The sequence below is a fragment of the Rana temporaria genome, chromosome 8 (genome assembly GCF_905171775.1).
Source record: "Rana temporaria chromosome 8, aRanTem1.1, whole genome shotgun sequence".
In the NCBI taxonomy this organism is placed as follows: domain Eukaryota; kingdom Metazoa; phylum Chordata; class Amphibia; order Anura; family Ranidae; genus Rana; species Rana temporaria.
The window spans coordinates 32628651-32643776 of NC_053496.1; the positions used below are offsets into that span (position 1 = coordinate 32628651).

Consider the following 15126-nt stretch of genomic DNA (forward strand, 5'->3'; position numbering starts at 1 on the left):
GTTTCGTCTCGTTCCATAGATTCGTAAAGATTCGTAATTTCGTAAGACTCAAGTTTTCCTATTCGGACCATTCGTATTTTATAAGACGCAAGTTTTCCTAATCGGACCCGTTCGTATTTTCGTAACAGTTTTATTTTTGTTTATACTGAATGATTCGTAATTCTGTCTAATTTATTTTCGTTGATTCGAAATTCGTAATTTTGTTAGATAATAATATTAGTTTAATGGATTCGTAATTTTGTACTTTCGTAAATACATAGCAACACGCGGCTAATCCATATTAAGCTATACTTTCTCTTAAGCCCCATACACACGGTCGGACTTTTTGCCAACAAACGTCAAAATTAGCGTTTTCCAAAAAATCCAAATGTGTGTACGCTCTATCGGACAAACTTTTTCGGTTTCAAAAGTCTGGCCAACTCCCTTCAGACAAAAATCCACGGAAAAGTTTGTTTGAAGTCCGATCGTGTGTACGAGGCTTTACACTGTACAATGTGACTCAGCACAAAAGAGACAAGCTGATTGGCTAAGATATTAAGTAAGATACATCACTCACTAACTACACTGCCCAGTGCCCATTCGAAAGAACGATACAAGTACACAAATTTACGAACAGACAAAGAAACGGATTTACAAAACACACAAATGAAAATACGAACATACGAATGAAAATACGAGCAGACAAAGGATTTAAAATACGGAATGCAAATCGTTCGTTATAGATGTCATTTTCGTTCTTTTGCTTTTTCAGTGTTTCGTATTTTAGTAAGATTGTCCAATCATACGTTTGTATTTTCGCTTGTTCGTTATTTTTCTTATTCGTAATTCCGTAATTTTTGTATTTTGGTTCTTTCAGCTTTTCGGATGTTCGAATTGATACGAATGTACGAATAGTAACAAATTCGTCCGAAAATCCATTTGTTACGAACGGGAACGCACATGTCTACTCCCAACAATCAGCCTGAGCTGGAGGTTCATCTTGGCCAACACCCTTTTAGTTTGGCTGTTCCTCGACAAGCAAAAGTCCCACCGAACATGGGTTCAGATCGAACCAAGAAGTTTAGTGAAGATAAAATTGCCATGCACCAAATACCATCTTGAGGCAACCCGAATCTCAGAGAGACTGGCAGCAACTCTTTGAGGCTGCAAACTACAAGTTGGGGGTAGCTGCAGTTAAATGTCTCTCTTTTGTAAAACATAAGTCTAATTAAATGTATTTGCTACAGGAACTCAAGTACTGGGCAGATCTGACACCTCATTGGCTTAGCTGGATAATCAGTCAGTGTCAGTTCAGTGAGGGAGTAGGACGCTTCCCGACGAGTCTGCTCTCTCCAGGGACCAGACAGATAGCCAGCTAGACACCGCAGACAGGCAGGCAGGCTCCTACAATCTTTGCTGCATGAATCAACTTGCAGCCCATAGGACCGGCTCCTTCCTTCCCTTCATGGGCCCCGCTCTTCAGGTAAGACCCTGTCTTTCAGGGCCATCTTTCCACCCCCAGGAATCGCTAGTGACCGTCCTTTTCAGGACAGCCACTCCAGCGATCCAAATTGCGGCTGTTTACCTTCTCTTAGAGCCGCATGCACCTCAATCAGTCACCCATAATCACCCCGGCCACCCGCCGCGCATAGCAGTGCTTTTTTCTGGCGATTTGCGGCTCTTTCCCGCATTCGCGCCAGACCAGGCCTTATTCGCGGCCGCCGCAATTAGGAAAGACCGTGGCTTCAGCCGCGGCCTAGCGGCACGCCGCAAAAAGGAGCACTGACAGCCTGGAAATTTTCCTGGAATTGTCAGGGATCATCCCCCTATCCCTGGAGGATCCCATCCTCCCCTGGATTAACAACCAGCTCATACCCACCAAGCCAAACAGCCCCCAAACCTGAGGCCTGTGGCCTGGTCGGCGGCCATCTTGGTACTCCTCAGCTACAGTGACACCCTTCTTCCCCCCCTCCCCCCCCCCCCCATTCCAAACAGTACTTGATCCAGGGTTTCGTCCGATCGCCTTTCAGGGATCAGGAAGGAATTTTTTTCCCTGCGGCAGCAAATTGGCTTAGCACTGCCAGGGTTTTTTTTGCCTTCCTCTGGACCAAGGCCAAGCGAGAGGATTCAGCGAATCTTCCCTCTATTGCAATTAATCCCCCCCCCCGGTGACTGGCAACAATGGTTAAACTGCGATACTCTGCAGAAACGATTTGGGGTCTGAGACAATTCGCAACAGTATTACCAGCCGTCACCAAAAAGGCCTTAAAAATAGACCAACTTTTGAGATTCGATCAACGATCGACCATCAAAAATTTCAACCATTTAACCCAGCTCGAGCACATATCATGTGCTTTGATCAACACAAGATCAGCAGTAAAACACCGATCAGAAATCCACGATTTCTTACTACAAAACGATCTAGACTGCCTCTTTATCACAGAAAGCTGGCTTTCAGACGACTGCAACACCATTCTTGGAGAATTGGTGCCAGAAAATTATCGAATTATAACGGAAAACAGAATAGGGCAAAGAGGAGGAGGCCTGGCGGTGATCCATAAGTTTCATATTGCAATCACTAAGCCGGTCCTTCAAAATCCTCTTCCATTTATGGAAACCCTTACTCTTCAACTTCAAACTTCCCCCCAGGAGACTGTTCACATTCTCCTCTGCTATAGGCCACCTGGGCCAAAATCGCAGTTTTTGCCATCATTAACGGAGTTTATATCCACTTATACCCTTAACAGCAAACATCTTTTGCTGCTCGGGGACTTCAATCTGTGGGCCAACTCCTCAAAGGATCCCATTGCGGATGCCTGCATCGATCACCTGGAAGGTTTAGGGCTACAGCAACTTATATGCGGGCCAACACATGCTTCAGGTCACACACTCGACCTAATTTTCAGACAAAATCTGAAAATAAACATTTTGGGAAATGAACCTTTGCCATGGACAGACCACCATGCAATTAGTTTCATAATTTCCAAAATTCCACCAGTTATAAAAGCACCCAAGCCGGTGACAATACACTGGGCTAGATCTCAGAAGAAGCTCCATTCGGAACTCTTCAAATCTACCTTGGGAAACCGAATCGAAACTATTCATCCTCAGTTAACAGCCTCAGATACACTGGATGCCATAAATGCAGCTTTGCTACAGTCAGCCGACTTAGTAGCACCGAAACGCAAAGTCCGCATCCGGAAAAAAAAGTCCGGCTGGTTCAACAACCAGCTGTCCCTACTGAAGCAAGAGCGCAGAAGGGCGGAAGCCGCCTGGAAAAGAAGCCCTTCAGAAGATCACCTCATCATCTACAAGGCAATAACAACACAATATCATAAAGAAATCTTCAAAGCCAAGAAACATCATTTTTCTATGACGATTAACAGCGCCATGAACCGCCCCCGAGAACTCTTCAAGATGGTCACCCAGACCATGAATCCGGGATGTTTTGAAGTCCCCAATTCAGACACCCAAGAGTTCTGTAATGAACTATCGGATTTCTTCATCGACAAAATCGAAAGAATCCGGGTAAGTATTCTGCAAAATAATACCCCCCTTAGCCCCCTCTTCAATCAACTACAAAACACCAACAGAAACCTTCTACAATCAACTAAGTTCACTCTGGAACCCATCTCCATCGATACCACCAAAAATATCATTGGTGCGTTGCGGAACAGCACAGCACCCAATGACATCATTCCCACCAAGCTGCTGAAGGAATGCGCCGACATTCTGGCGCCTCCCATCACACAGCTTATAAATCAGTCATTTAAGGAAGGCATAGTGCCATCCCTGCTGAAAGAGGGCACAATCCAGCCCATCTTGAAAAAACCTAACTTGGATCCCAAGGACCCAACTCACCGCCGCCCCATAACAGGCCTAAATATTCTCTCCAAGATAATGGAGAAAATAGTGGTACAACAGCTGCAACAGCATCTGGATACCCACAATCTACTCGATCCATTTCAATCAGGTTTCCGTCCCGGACACGGGACAGAAACGGCCTTACTCAAAATATGGGACGATGCCCTCGAGGCCGCAGACGAGGGAGAATCCTGTCTCCTGGTTCTGCTGGACCTAAGCGCAGCCTTTGACACAGTAGACCACAAAATGTTACTGATGCAACTGGCCGAGGTAGCCAGAATCGCAGAAGGTGATTTACCATGGTTTTCCTCCTTTCTTGAAAACCGATCACAAACAGTGAAACTGGGATCTTTCACGTCGGAAAAACGCACAGTGCCATGTGGAGTCCCCCAAGGATCCCCCCTGTCACCGGTACTGTTCAACATCTATCTTCGCCCTCTCTTTGATATTATCAGTAGCCAAGAACTACTTTATCACTCTTATGCAGACGATACGCAATTGTATTTTCGCATCTGCAACAAAAAGGATCATCATCTCAGTTTAGAGAAATGTCTCTCTTTGATAGAAAACTGGATGACTAAGAGTTATCTTAAACTCAACAGTTCCAAAACAGAACTTCTTATGTTTCACGCCAGCCGAAAGAGTCAACTGGCAACAACCTGGACACCGCCGCCCATTCTGGGCCAAAGCATCACCCCTAGCTCCAAAGTCAAAAGTCTAGGAGTCATTTTTGACACCTTCATGACAATGGACGCACAAATAGGGTCAGTAGTCAGCGGATCGCACCATTTGTTGCGCCTACTACGCAGACTTATTCCATTTATCCCCAAAGAAGACGTAGCAGTCGTGGTGGGAACAATCGTGAATTCCAGACTGGACTATGCAAATGCCCTTTACCTCGGGCTCCCAAAGTACCAAATCTCCCGTCTGCAAGTCGTACAGAATACGGCCGCCAGACTGGTGACTGGGAAAAGGACATGGGAATCAATCTCACCTTCGCTGAGAACCCTTCACTGGTTGCCAGTAAAAGACTTGTATTTAAAGCACTCTGCCTGACACATAAGTGCATCCATGGGAAGGCGCCGCAATATCTTTGCGACAAGATAGAACCTCACAATTCTAATCGCGTTCTGCGATCCACTGACCAAAATCTGGTCAAGGTGCCAAAAACCAAATACAAGTCCAAAGGAGAAAGAAGGTTTGCTTTTCAAGGTCCGAGACTATGGAACGCTTTACCAACCAGCGTTCGGTTGGAGGAAAACCACCTGACTTTCAGAAGACAGATTAAAACTCTGCTCTTTTGATGTCATGAGACACAAAACATCAAGCGCCCAGAGGCGATTCAGTTCGCATGTGCTGCGCTATATAAGTTTTTCATTCATTCATTCATTCATTGGCTAACAAATTTAGCAAGTGACATGGCCACAACATTACAGCCCAGCAAATTATATTCCAATCATTGCTGTAACAGAAGAGACAACCTCTGTTGTTTTCAAACAACTGCTGTACCTAATACTGGTCAGTTGACAGCATACCAACACATGTTAGACCAGTGTTTCTCAACTCCAGTCCTCAAGGCGCCCCAACAGGTCATGTTTTTAGGATTTCCCTCAGATGAAATGGCTGTGTTAATTAAGGCAGTGAAACTGATCAAATCACCTTTGCAAAATGATGGAAAGCCTGAAAACATGACCTGTTGGGGCACCTCGAGGACTGGAGTTGAGAAACACTGTGTTAGACTATTGTGCACTTCTAACTATTAGTAACAGTTGGGGGGGGGGGGGGGTGGCCATTTTTTCCCAGCATGACTATGCACCTGTGTCCTATGTGATACATGCCTCACAAGCTCTAGACCTGATTTATGTTGAGAACTGAATAGTCCATCCAGAGCCCTACCCTACAGAACACCTTTGGAATGAAACATGCATGGCAAGCCAGGTCTTCTCATCCTGGCTCAGTACCTGACCCCACAACTGGCAAAAGTTTCTGCAGGTACCATCTTGTGGAAAGCCTATCCTGTAATTACCACAGACATTCAAATTTTGTGGAATTCTTGCCAGAGTTGACTGACACAAAGGGTGATAGTGGCTCCATAATATTGACCATGGCTTGGAATAGTACATCCAAAAAACTACAGAGAGAGTCATGTTCCATAGACTTTGCCAAATAGTGTATACCGGTATTTAAATAAACCTCCTACTAGTCAAGCTTAGGCCCATCACTGCTACCTTTTGACCTTCTATTAGTCTATTAGGAGAAAACTGGTGAGGTTGGAAGCAAAAGGATGGATCCGAGTGAAACCTGAAAGTCCATTTCCATATACCTTGCAACAGTTTTACTATAGTCATTATAATGTTGTAACATGGGTGGCAACTATAGAACAGAAAAATTAGACAATTTTGAAGACTTAACCTGAGCCCCTAAAGAAAGAAGACACCAATTGTTTTTTTATTTTTATTTTTTCATTTTATTAGCAATCTATAGAATTGCAGGAAGTGGAACATTCTTTCAGAGTCAGTTTTTTTAATTAGCAATCTATAGAATTTCACAAAGTGGAACATGTTTCCAGAGTCTGGATTGTATCTTCTTCAGTCGGGTCGCCTCCACAGAATTCGTACCTGGATAAGGGCATTTAATAAACAGGATTTTACTTGGTAGTTATAGCCTTAAAACAAATACATTTGTGTGAACGTATGGTAAATAAAAAAAAACCCAGTGGTGATTAAATACCACCAAAAGAAAACTCTATTTGTGTGAAAGAAATTATACAAATTTCATTTGGTACAGTGCTGCGTGACCGCACAATTGTCATTCAAAGTGTGACAGCGCTGAAAGCTGAACATTGGCTTGGGCAATAAGGGGGGGGCGGGGGATGGGGGAAATGGTCCCCCAGGAATGACAATGCTGTTGTCAAAATGTGTCCCCTGTGCTCATTCATCCAGAGTGGGGGCCCGGCACTCTAATACAGGAGCTGTGTTACAGTCCAGATCACCAGCTGAAACCAAATTGAAAAAGCCTAAAAAAAAAAAATGCAGCTACCCCATCTAATCATTGGTAAGCTGCAATATGTTATATTTTTTTGGTTTTGGGTTGAACACCACTGAAAGTCTTAATTACACCTGAATTTGGTTATCATTGTGGCACTTTTATCACAATAGGTAGTACTCAAGTCTACTTTAGTTGCAAAGAATCTTTTCAATACATACATGTCCCCACTTGGTCCGTATTGCACTGTGACAGCTGAGGCACTTAGTTTGGATTGGAAGATGGAGAGGATGCCTTTATGCCAAGAAAATTTCACCATCTGGACGGGGTTTACATCTAACTCCACATCAATAAAAGAGGACTGTGTTCCAGAACTAAGGGTTCCACTGCAAACAAAGCAAAGTGTTATATGCCAATCTTTCTGTTAAGGGGAGACTAGGTAAATACAAGTAAAAAAAAAAAAAAAAAAAAATATCCAACATAAGTAACTTTAATATGCTTATTTCAACAGGTAATCCTTTTTTTTCAGGGCCCGTCAGACTTGCATATTACATACATGTTCTGCTTTTCTAGTACTACGCAGTTCATTTTGTTGCTGCATTTTCTCCTCAGACTGGAGACACCCTGCAGTTTAGTATCTACAAATAATACATCTTTCCTTTAAAAGTCCAGGGGAGGACAACCAAGCTACAACACATCGGGACTCCTTTTCCTCTTCTAGCACTAGAAGCTGCCATTGTCTATATCCTAGAAGTGGCAATGCTTAGCAGGCAGAGCAGATCATTGGCTGATGCTATAAAGCAGGGGTCGCAAAACGTTCTAAACTGAGGGCCAGTATACTTCCCTTCATGTTTTTAGGGGGGCCGGACTGTGGCTAATGGGAGTAGAAAATGTCCCAGCACCAGTGGGAGTAGACATTGTTTCAGGCTTGGTGTTCACTTGGAGTAAAATATTACATAGCACCTGTGGTCAATAGGAGAAGAAATAGAGCCACTCATTGGAGTCAGAGGGAGGAATAGTTCCCCTGTTGTTTGTGTCAGTGGGAGGAATAGTTCCATATCATTGGTGTCAGAGGGAGGAATAGTTCCCCTAATGTTGGTGTCAGTGGGAGGAAGAGTTCCATATCATTGGTGTCAGAGGGAGGAATAGTTCCCCTAATGTTGGTGTCAGTGGGAGGAAGAGTCCCCATATTGTTGGTGTCAGTGGGAGAAATAGTCCCATATCATTGGTGTCAGAGGGAGGAATAGTTCCCCTATTGTTGGTGTCAGTGGGAGGAATAGTCCCATATCATTGGTGTCAGAGGGAGGAATAGTTCCCCTATTGTTGGTGTCAGTGGGAGGAATAGTCCCCCTATTGTTGGTATTAGTGGGAAAAATAGTCCCATATCATTGGTGTCAGAGGGAGGAATAGTTCCCCTAATGTTGGTGTCAGTGGGAGGAATAGTCCCATATCATTGGTGTCAGAGGGAGGTTTAGTTCCCCTATTGTTGGGGTCAGTGGGAGGAAGAGTCCCCATATTGTTGGTGTCAGTGGGAGAAATAGTCCCATATCATTGGTGTCAGAGGGAGGAATAGTTCCCCTAATGTTGGTGTTAAGTGGGAGGAATAGTCCCATATCATTGGTGTCAGTGGGAGGAAGAGTCCCCATATTGTTGGTGTCAGTGGGAGAAATAGTCCCAATCATTGGTGTCAGAGGGAGGAATAGTTCCCCTAATATTGGTGTCAGTGGGAGAAATAGTCCTATATCATTGGTGTCAGAGGGAGGATTAGTCCCCCTATTGTTGGTGTCAGTGGGAGGAAAAGTCCCCATATTGTTGGTGTCAGTGGGAGGAATAGTTCCCCTATTGTTGGTGTCAGTGGGAGGAATAGTCCCCCTATTGTTGGTATCAGTGGGAAAAATAGTCCCATATCATTGGTGTCAGAGGGAGGAATAGTTCCCCTATTGTTGGTGTCAGTGGGAGGAATAGTCCCATATCATTGGTGTCAGAGGGAGGAATAGTTCCCCTATTGTTGGTGTCAGTGGGAGGAATAGTTCCCCTATTGTTGGTGTCAGTGGGAGGAATAGTTCCATATCATTGGTGTCAGAGAGAGGATTAGTTCCCCTATTGTTGGTGTCAGTGGGAGAAATAGTCCCCCTATTGTTGATGTCAGCAGGAGGAATAGTGCCCCTTCATTGAAATCAGTTGCAGAAAAAGTTCCCCTTTATTAGTGTTAGTGTGAGAAATAGTTCCCTCATTGTTTCCCCCTTGTGATCTTCCATGAAGGTCCTTGTCCAAACACTTCTGTTATAAGGCAACAACACACTGTCCCTGCATAGTCACACAGGGTTCCAATGGAGAACACAAGTGACCATTTCAACATATATTGGGAGGAATAGTGATGGTGCCCCATCATTGGTGTCAGTGGGAGGAATAGTGCCCCATCATTGGTATCAGTGGGAGGAATAGTGTCCCATAATTGGTGTCAGCAGAAGAATTGGTGTCCCATTATGGGTGTCAGTGGGAAGACTAGTGTCTCGTCGTTGGTATCGGCGGAGGAAATGGTGTCCCGTTATTGGTGTCAGTGGAAGGAATAGTGCCCCATTGTTGGTGTCAGTGGGAGGAATAGTGCCTTGTATCAGTGGGAGGAATAGTGCACCAAGGGTCGGATAAAGGCAAGCAAAGGGCCACAGTTTGGAGACCACTGATACAGAGGTACATCAGATCTGCAACTACTGTAGCATCTTGTCCATGGCTGAGCAGCACCCAGTGTTAAATGATATATTGGACATCTAGTAGACGTAAAATCACTCAATAGTTTTCAACTTGTAATGGGGGGGGGGGGGGGGGAATGGCTGCAGCCACTTCCTGTGACACCAGCCATGGATGAATGTCTGATAGTGACAATAGTGGACCATGCCTGTGTAATGTGTGTTGAGATGGTCACTTGTGTTCCCGATTGGAAGCCTGTGTGACTATGCAGGGACAGTGTTTGTTGCCCTATAACAAAAGTGATTGGACAGAGACCTTCATAGAAGATCACAAGGGATTTTAATGAAAGTGGCAAGATTTAATAGATCTGAAGGAACTTGTATTACCAAGGGATTTACATACACTATATTGTCAAAAGTATGGGTTCAGTATTGAGTTGGCCCACCCTTTGCAGCTATAACAGCTTCAAAGGCTTAGGAGTGTGTCTACGGGAAGGTTCTTCCAAAAGCGCATTTGTGAGGTCAGTTCACTGATGTTGGACAAGAAGGCCTGGCTCACAGTCTCTGCTCAAATTCATCAAAAAAGGTCTTCTATTGAGTTGAGGTGCAGGCGGTCAAGTGCCTCCACCCCAAACTCGCTCAACCATGTCTTTATGGACCTTGCTTTGTGCACCTGTACAAATCATTTGGTGGGAGGATTAATAGAAATAGATCCCCCTGATCTACATACAGGGCGCTGGACCATGGATTCCAATGGGGGGTGTTTGTTTTTGAAGCACGTGATTAGAGCCAGAGGCTCTATTAGGCTTCAAAAAGGGTGGGCTCGGGGCGCAGAGCACTGTGTGAAAATAGCACATGAATATTCACTAGTCTCACACTGATTTTCCTCCCAGCCAATCAGGAAGCGGGTCGTGAGACCCATTTCCCGAATGGCTGAAAGAAGAAGCGATGTTATTGGCCAAGGGGGAGGAGGAGGAGGAGGGAGGAGAGAAGCAGAGAAAGACCGACAGACCCACCAGCCGCCAGTCCAGGGATGGCTCACCATCCAGCACTCCCTGGCTCAAGGAGGAGAGATCGAAGTCTGGGCAAGACAGAGGTAAGGAGGCATTGTCTCCCGAATTATTGAGCACCAGCCGCCACTGCTTAACGCGTCAGCATACCAAGACAGTTTTAACAATTTCATGCTCCCAACTTTGTGGGCACACATTGGGGACGGCCCCTTCCTGTTCCAACATGACTGTGCACCAGAGCACAAAGCAAGGTCTATAAAGACCTGGGTGAGTGAGTTTGGGGTGAAAGCACTTGACTGGCCTGCACAGATTCCTGACCTCAACTCAACAGAACACCTTTTGGATGAATAAGAACGGAGACTGAGCCAGGCCTTCTCATCCACATCATGCCTCCTTTCCCAGTCGATGCTCCATAGGGAGAAACGCAGCGTTGGGTGGAGCGATAGGATCTGACGTCACCACGCCCCCAGCTGGCTGGCTCGAGCCGCGGATGGTTTGTTTTATGCTTCGTTTTTTAAACTTTGTATCTGCTGAAGCTCTGAGATGTCAGTTTGTTCAGCAATTGGAATTAAAGGACTTTTTTAAGTAACCTACTGCACTATGAAGCACTTTCTTCTCCTTTCATAATATGTTTCCACATTATACTCTGAGAACGATCCCACTCATATAAGGAACCTGCAGGAGATCTTTTGCCATTTCCAGACTGTCAGCGGAGGAGAGGATCGGGGGAAGGGTCTGACCAGCTGATAATATCTGCGCTGAGCCGATTTGATCTCTGTAATAGGGATCCTACGGATCTGGTAAGCAGCCCTTTCTTATATCGTCTTTGTGGAAATATTCTGATGAAGATGCCTATACACCTATCTCGTCTGTCAGAGGATTAAGATCACAGTGAAGCTTCCGCAGATGTTTAGATATGGACACTGTTTTCGTTGTTTTTTTTTTTTTAGATATTTTTCACAATTGATAAGAGGACTTTCTTATATGCATTTTTACTTGATGGTATTTGGTTGCGCATCTAATTAACACTTTTCTCATCCACAATATAAGCACACCGGGCCAGATTCAGGTACAATTGTGGCGGGGCAACGCAACCCGTTTACGTTACACCGCCGCAAGTTTTCAGTGTTAGTGCCTGATCCACAAAGCACTTACCTTTAAACTTGCGGCAGTGTATCGTAAACACATCTGGCGCAACCCCGACCAATTCAAATGGGGCGCGTACCATTTAAATTGGGCGCGCTCCCGCGCCGGACGTTCTGCGCATGCTCCGTTCGCAATTTTCCCGACATGCTTTGCGCAAAATGACGGCGGCGCGACGTGTTTGTGAATCGCGACGTCCGTAACGTACTTACGCCGAAAAAAATGTAAAATCGGCGCGGGAACGGTAAAGTTAAGCAATGAAAAAGATTGCTTAACTTTGCGACGGGAAACTAAGACTTGCGCCGATGTAACGAACGCGAAAACCTTTGTGGATCGCCGTAACTGCTAATTTGCATACCCGACGCTGGAAAACGACGCGAACTTCACCCAGCGGCGGCCGAGGTATTGCATCCTAAGATCCGACGGTGTAAGACAATTACACCTGTCGGATCTAAGGACTATCTATGCGGAACTGATTCTATGAATCAGTCGCATAGATACTCTGAGAGATACGACGTCGTATCTCTTCTGTGAATCTGGCCCACCATTCTCATCTTTTTCTTTCTCAAACATTCCCATAGACACACTCCTAAACCTTGTGGACAGCCTTCCCAGAAGAGTTAAAGCTGTTATAGCTGCAAAGGGTGGGCCAACCTAATATTGAACCCTACGGACTAAGACTGAGATGCTATTAAAGGTCATGTGTGTGTGTAAAGACAGGTGTCCCAATACTTTTGGCAATACCTGTATATTCTATATTTTAATGCATGCCAGGCCAAGGATTCTTAGGCCTCGTACACAAGATAGGTTAACCAGAGGACAACGGTCTGATGGACCATTTTCATCGGTCAAAACCGATCGTGTGTGGGCCCCATAGGTTATTTAACCATCGGTTAATAAAAAGCCAACTTGCTTTAAATTTAACCGATGGATTCCTAACCGATAGGTCAAAACCGATCGTTAGTAGACACGACCAGCGGTTAAAAATCCACGCATGCTCAGAATCAAGTCAACGCATGCTTGGAAGCATTAAATTTCATTTTTTTCAGCACGTCGTTGTGTTGTACGTCACCGCGTTCTGACACGATCGTTTTTTTAACCTATGGTGTGTAGGCACAACGGACCATCAGTCAGCTTCATCGGTTAACCTATGAAAACGGTCCTTCAGACCGTTCATCGGATGGACTGATCGTGTGTACGCGGCTTTACAGTTTACCTTCACCACAGTGGTTCTCAACCTTTCTAGTGCCGTGACCCCTTGATAAAATTTCCCATGTTGTGGGGACCCCTAACAGTAAAATTATTTTTGTAGCGTGGGTTGTTAGCATCCAAAGCAAGACAAGTAATTTGTGCCCCTAACCCACAGATATTTAGCGCTTTCAGAGTCCCTTCCATTCGTACAGTTTTAAAACCCCTTAGGCCCCGTACACACGGTCGGACCGAACCGATGAGAATGAACCGAAGTTCAGTTTCATCGGACCAAACCGACCGTGTGTATAGGCCATCGGTCTGTTTATCCTTCGGTCCAAAATTTTAAAACATGCTTCAAAACCGAACCGATGGCCCACTGCCCGATCGGACCAAACCGATGGTTAGTACAGAAAAGCATCGGTTCAAAACCCGCGCATGCTCAGAATCAAGTCGACGCATGCTTGGAAGCATTGAACTTCGTTTTTTTCAGCACGTCGTGTGTTTTACGTCACCGCGTTCTGACCCGATCGGATTTTGAACTGATGGTGTGTACACACATCAGACCATCAGGCCACTTCTGCGGTGAACCGATGAAAACAGTCCGTCGGACCATTCTCATCGGTTCGGTCTGACCGTGTGTACGGGGCCTGATGGTACATTTTAGGATTTACCACTCTTTCTCTTTGTTCTCCTTTCTTTCCCTTTTATCTCTTTCTATGCTCTTGTTTTATTTCCACATTCCTCTCTCTAGCAGTCTTGTTCTCTTATTTTTTCTCTCCCTTTTTCTTTGTTCCTCCCCCTCTTTTTGTCTCCCTTCCATCTATTCTCTATTTTTATTTCTTCTCTCACTCCTTGGTAGGGGGAATGGGATGATTGGCAGTGCTGGCAGGCAGTGTTGCTCATCTTCCTTTAAAAAAGTAACTAGTTACAATTACAAGTTACTTGTCCGAAAAAGTAATTGAGTTAGTGACTCAGTTACTTTATTGGCAAAGTAACTAGTTACTCGGCAAAGTAACTGAGATTTTTTTTCCCGGATCTGGCATCGGGGGCATTTGCGGGAGTACAAGTACTCCCGCAAATGCTCAGTATCGGTAATCTCGCCCATGTAGTGGGAACGGCGTTGCCAAGAGGGTAAAAGTAATCAGGTAGATTACTAGTTACCCGCAGGAGACCAATCGTTACTTGCAACACTGCTGGCGGGGAGTTAGGATGAGTGGCAATGCTGGGGAGTGGGGAGAGTTCTGATCCGCCAACTTAGGTGCTTGTTATCAAGGTCATCTGCTGATCTGAGAACTGTAGTGGGGACTTTTAATGGCAACTATAATCACAGGTAGTGTTACTCACTGTGTCTCTGGCTTTACTGTGGTGTCTCGCAGCAGTGACACCTATGCTGAAATCAGGAGATAGGGTCTCCTCCAGCCCCTCCCACTTCACATTCCTCACTAGTCAGCTGACCTCTAGACTCTTCCCCCGAGCCATGCCGTGAACTGAATGGGCGGCTCCAAGAACAGCCCTGTTGGGCAGCTGCAAAAAGACTGGGAGAGCAGTTAGGGCTTCAGGAACAGCCAAAGGATCGGTGACCCCTGGCAAATCCTCATTCGACACCCAAGGGGGCCCCGACCCCAGGTTGAGAACCACTGCTTTACCAAGCCTCAGACCAGCAACACATAAAGACTGACATACCTGTAAATTTCATGGTCACTGGAACATCCATTGTTTCCACAGAGAGCCACTGAAATAGACCCCGTAACAAAATCTGACACAGTCATTGTGCAAGATACGTGGTACCTCCAGCCTAGAAATAAGAAATTCTCCAGTTAGACAAATGGCCTTCTTGGTATTACAGAAAACCTCCCTCTCTGCACCACACTTCTAAACTTGAGGAGTTTCAATTGGTATAACAGGCATTGATCAATGTCTAAATTTACACATGCATGCTTTTGCTCGCAATTCAGCATAAAAGTGGTACAGGGTATCACCAACTTTAAAATAATAGTTTGAAACGGCTTTAATAAGGTACGTAGCGGACGCAATGTGTCAGATGGGCGGGACCATGACGTCACCATGCTGGATGGGACTTGTTTGTGTATGTGATTGAGACCGACACAGGAGTTACATTTACTGTGCAGAGAAGCTGATTGTGAGTGTGGTTCTTTTGTTTTTACAAAAAAAAAAAAGAGTATGCAGTTTACATTATGTGCTCTCTCTTTTTTCTTACGATCATTATCCTTTGCTGAAGAAGAGTTGGAGAAAGGGGTAAATGAGTC

The 15126-nt window shown here is 45.1% G+C and overlaps 1 pseudogene; it reads right to left on the bottom strand.

Annotated features, from left to right (window-relative positions):
* Positions 1-6295: 6295 nt before the first annotated feature.
* LOC120946806 overlaps positions 6296-15126 on the bottom strand; it is a 68078-nt pseudogene continuing 59247 nt past the window's right edge.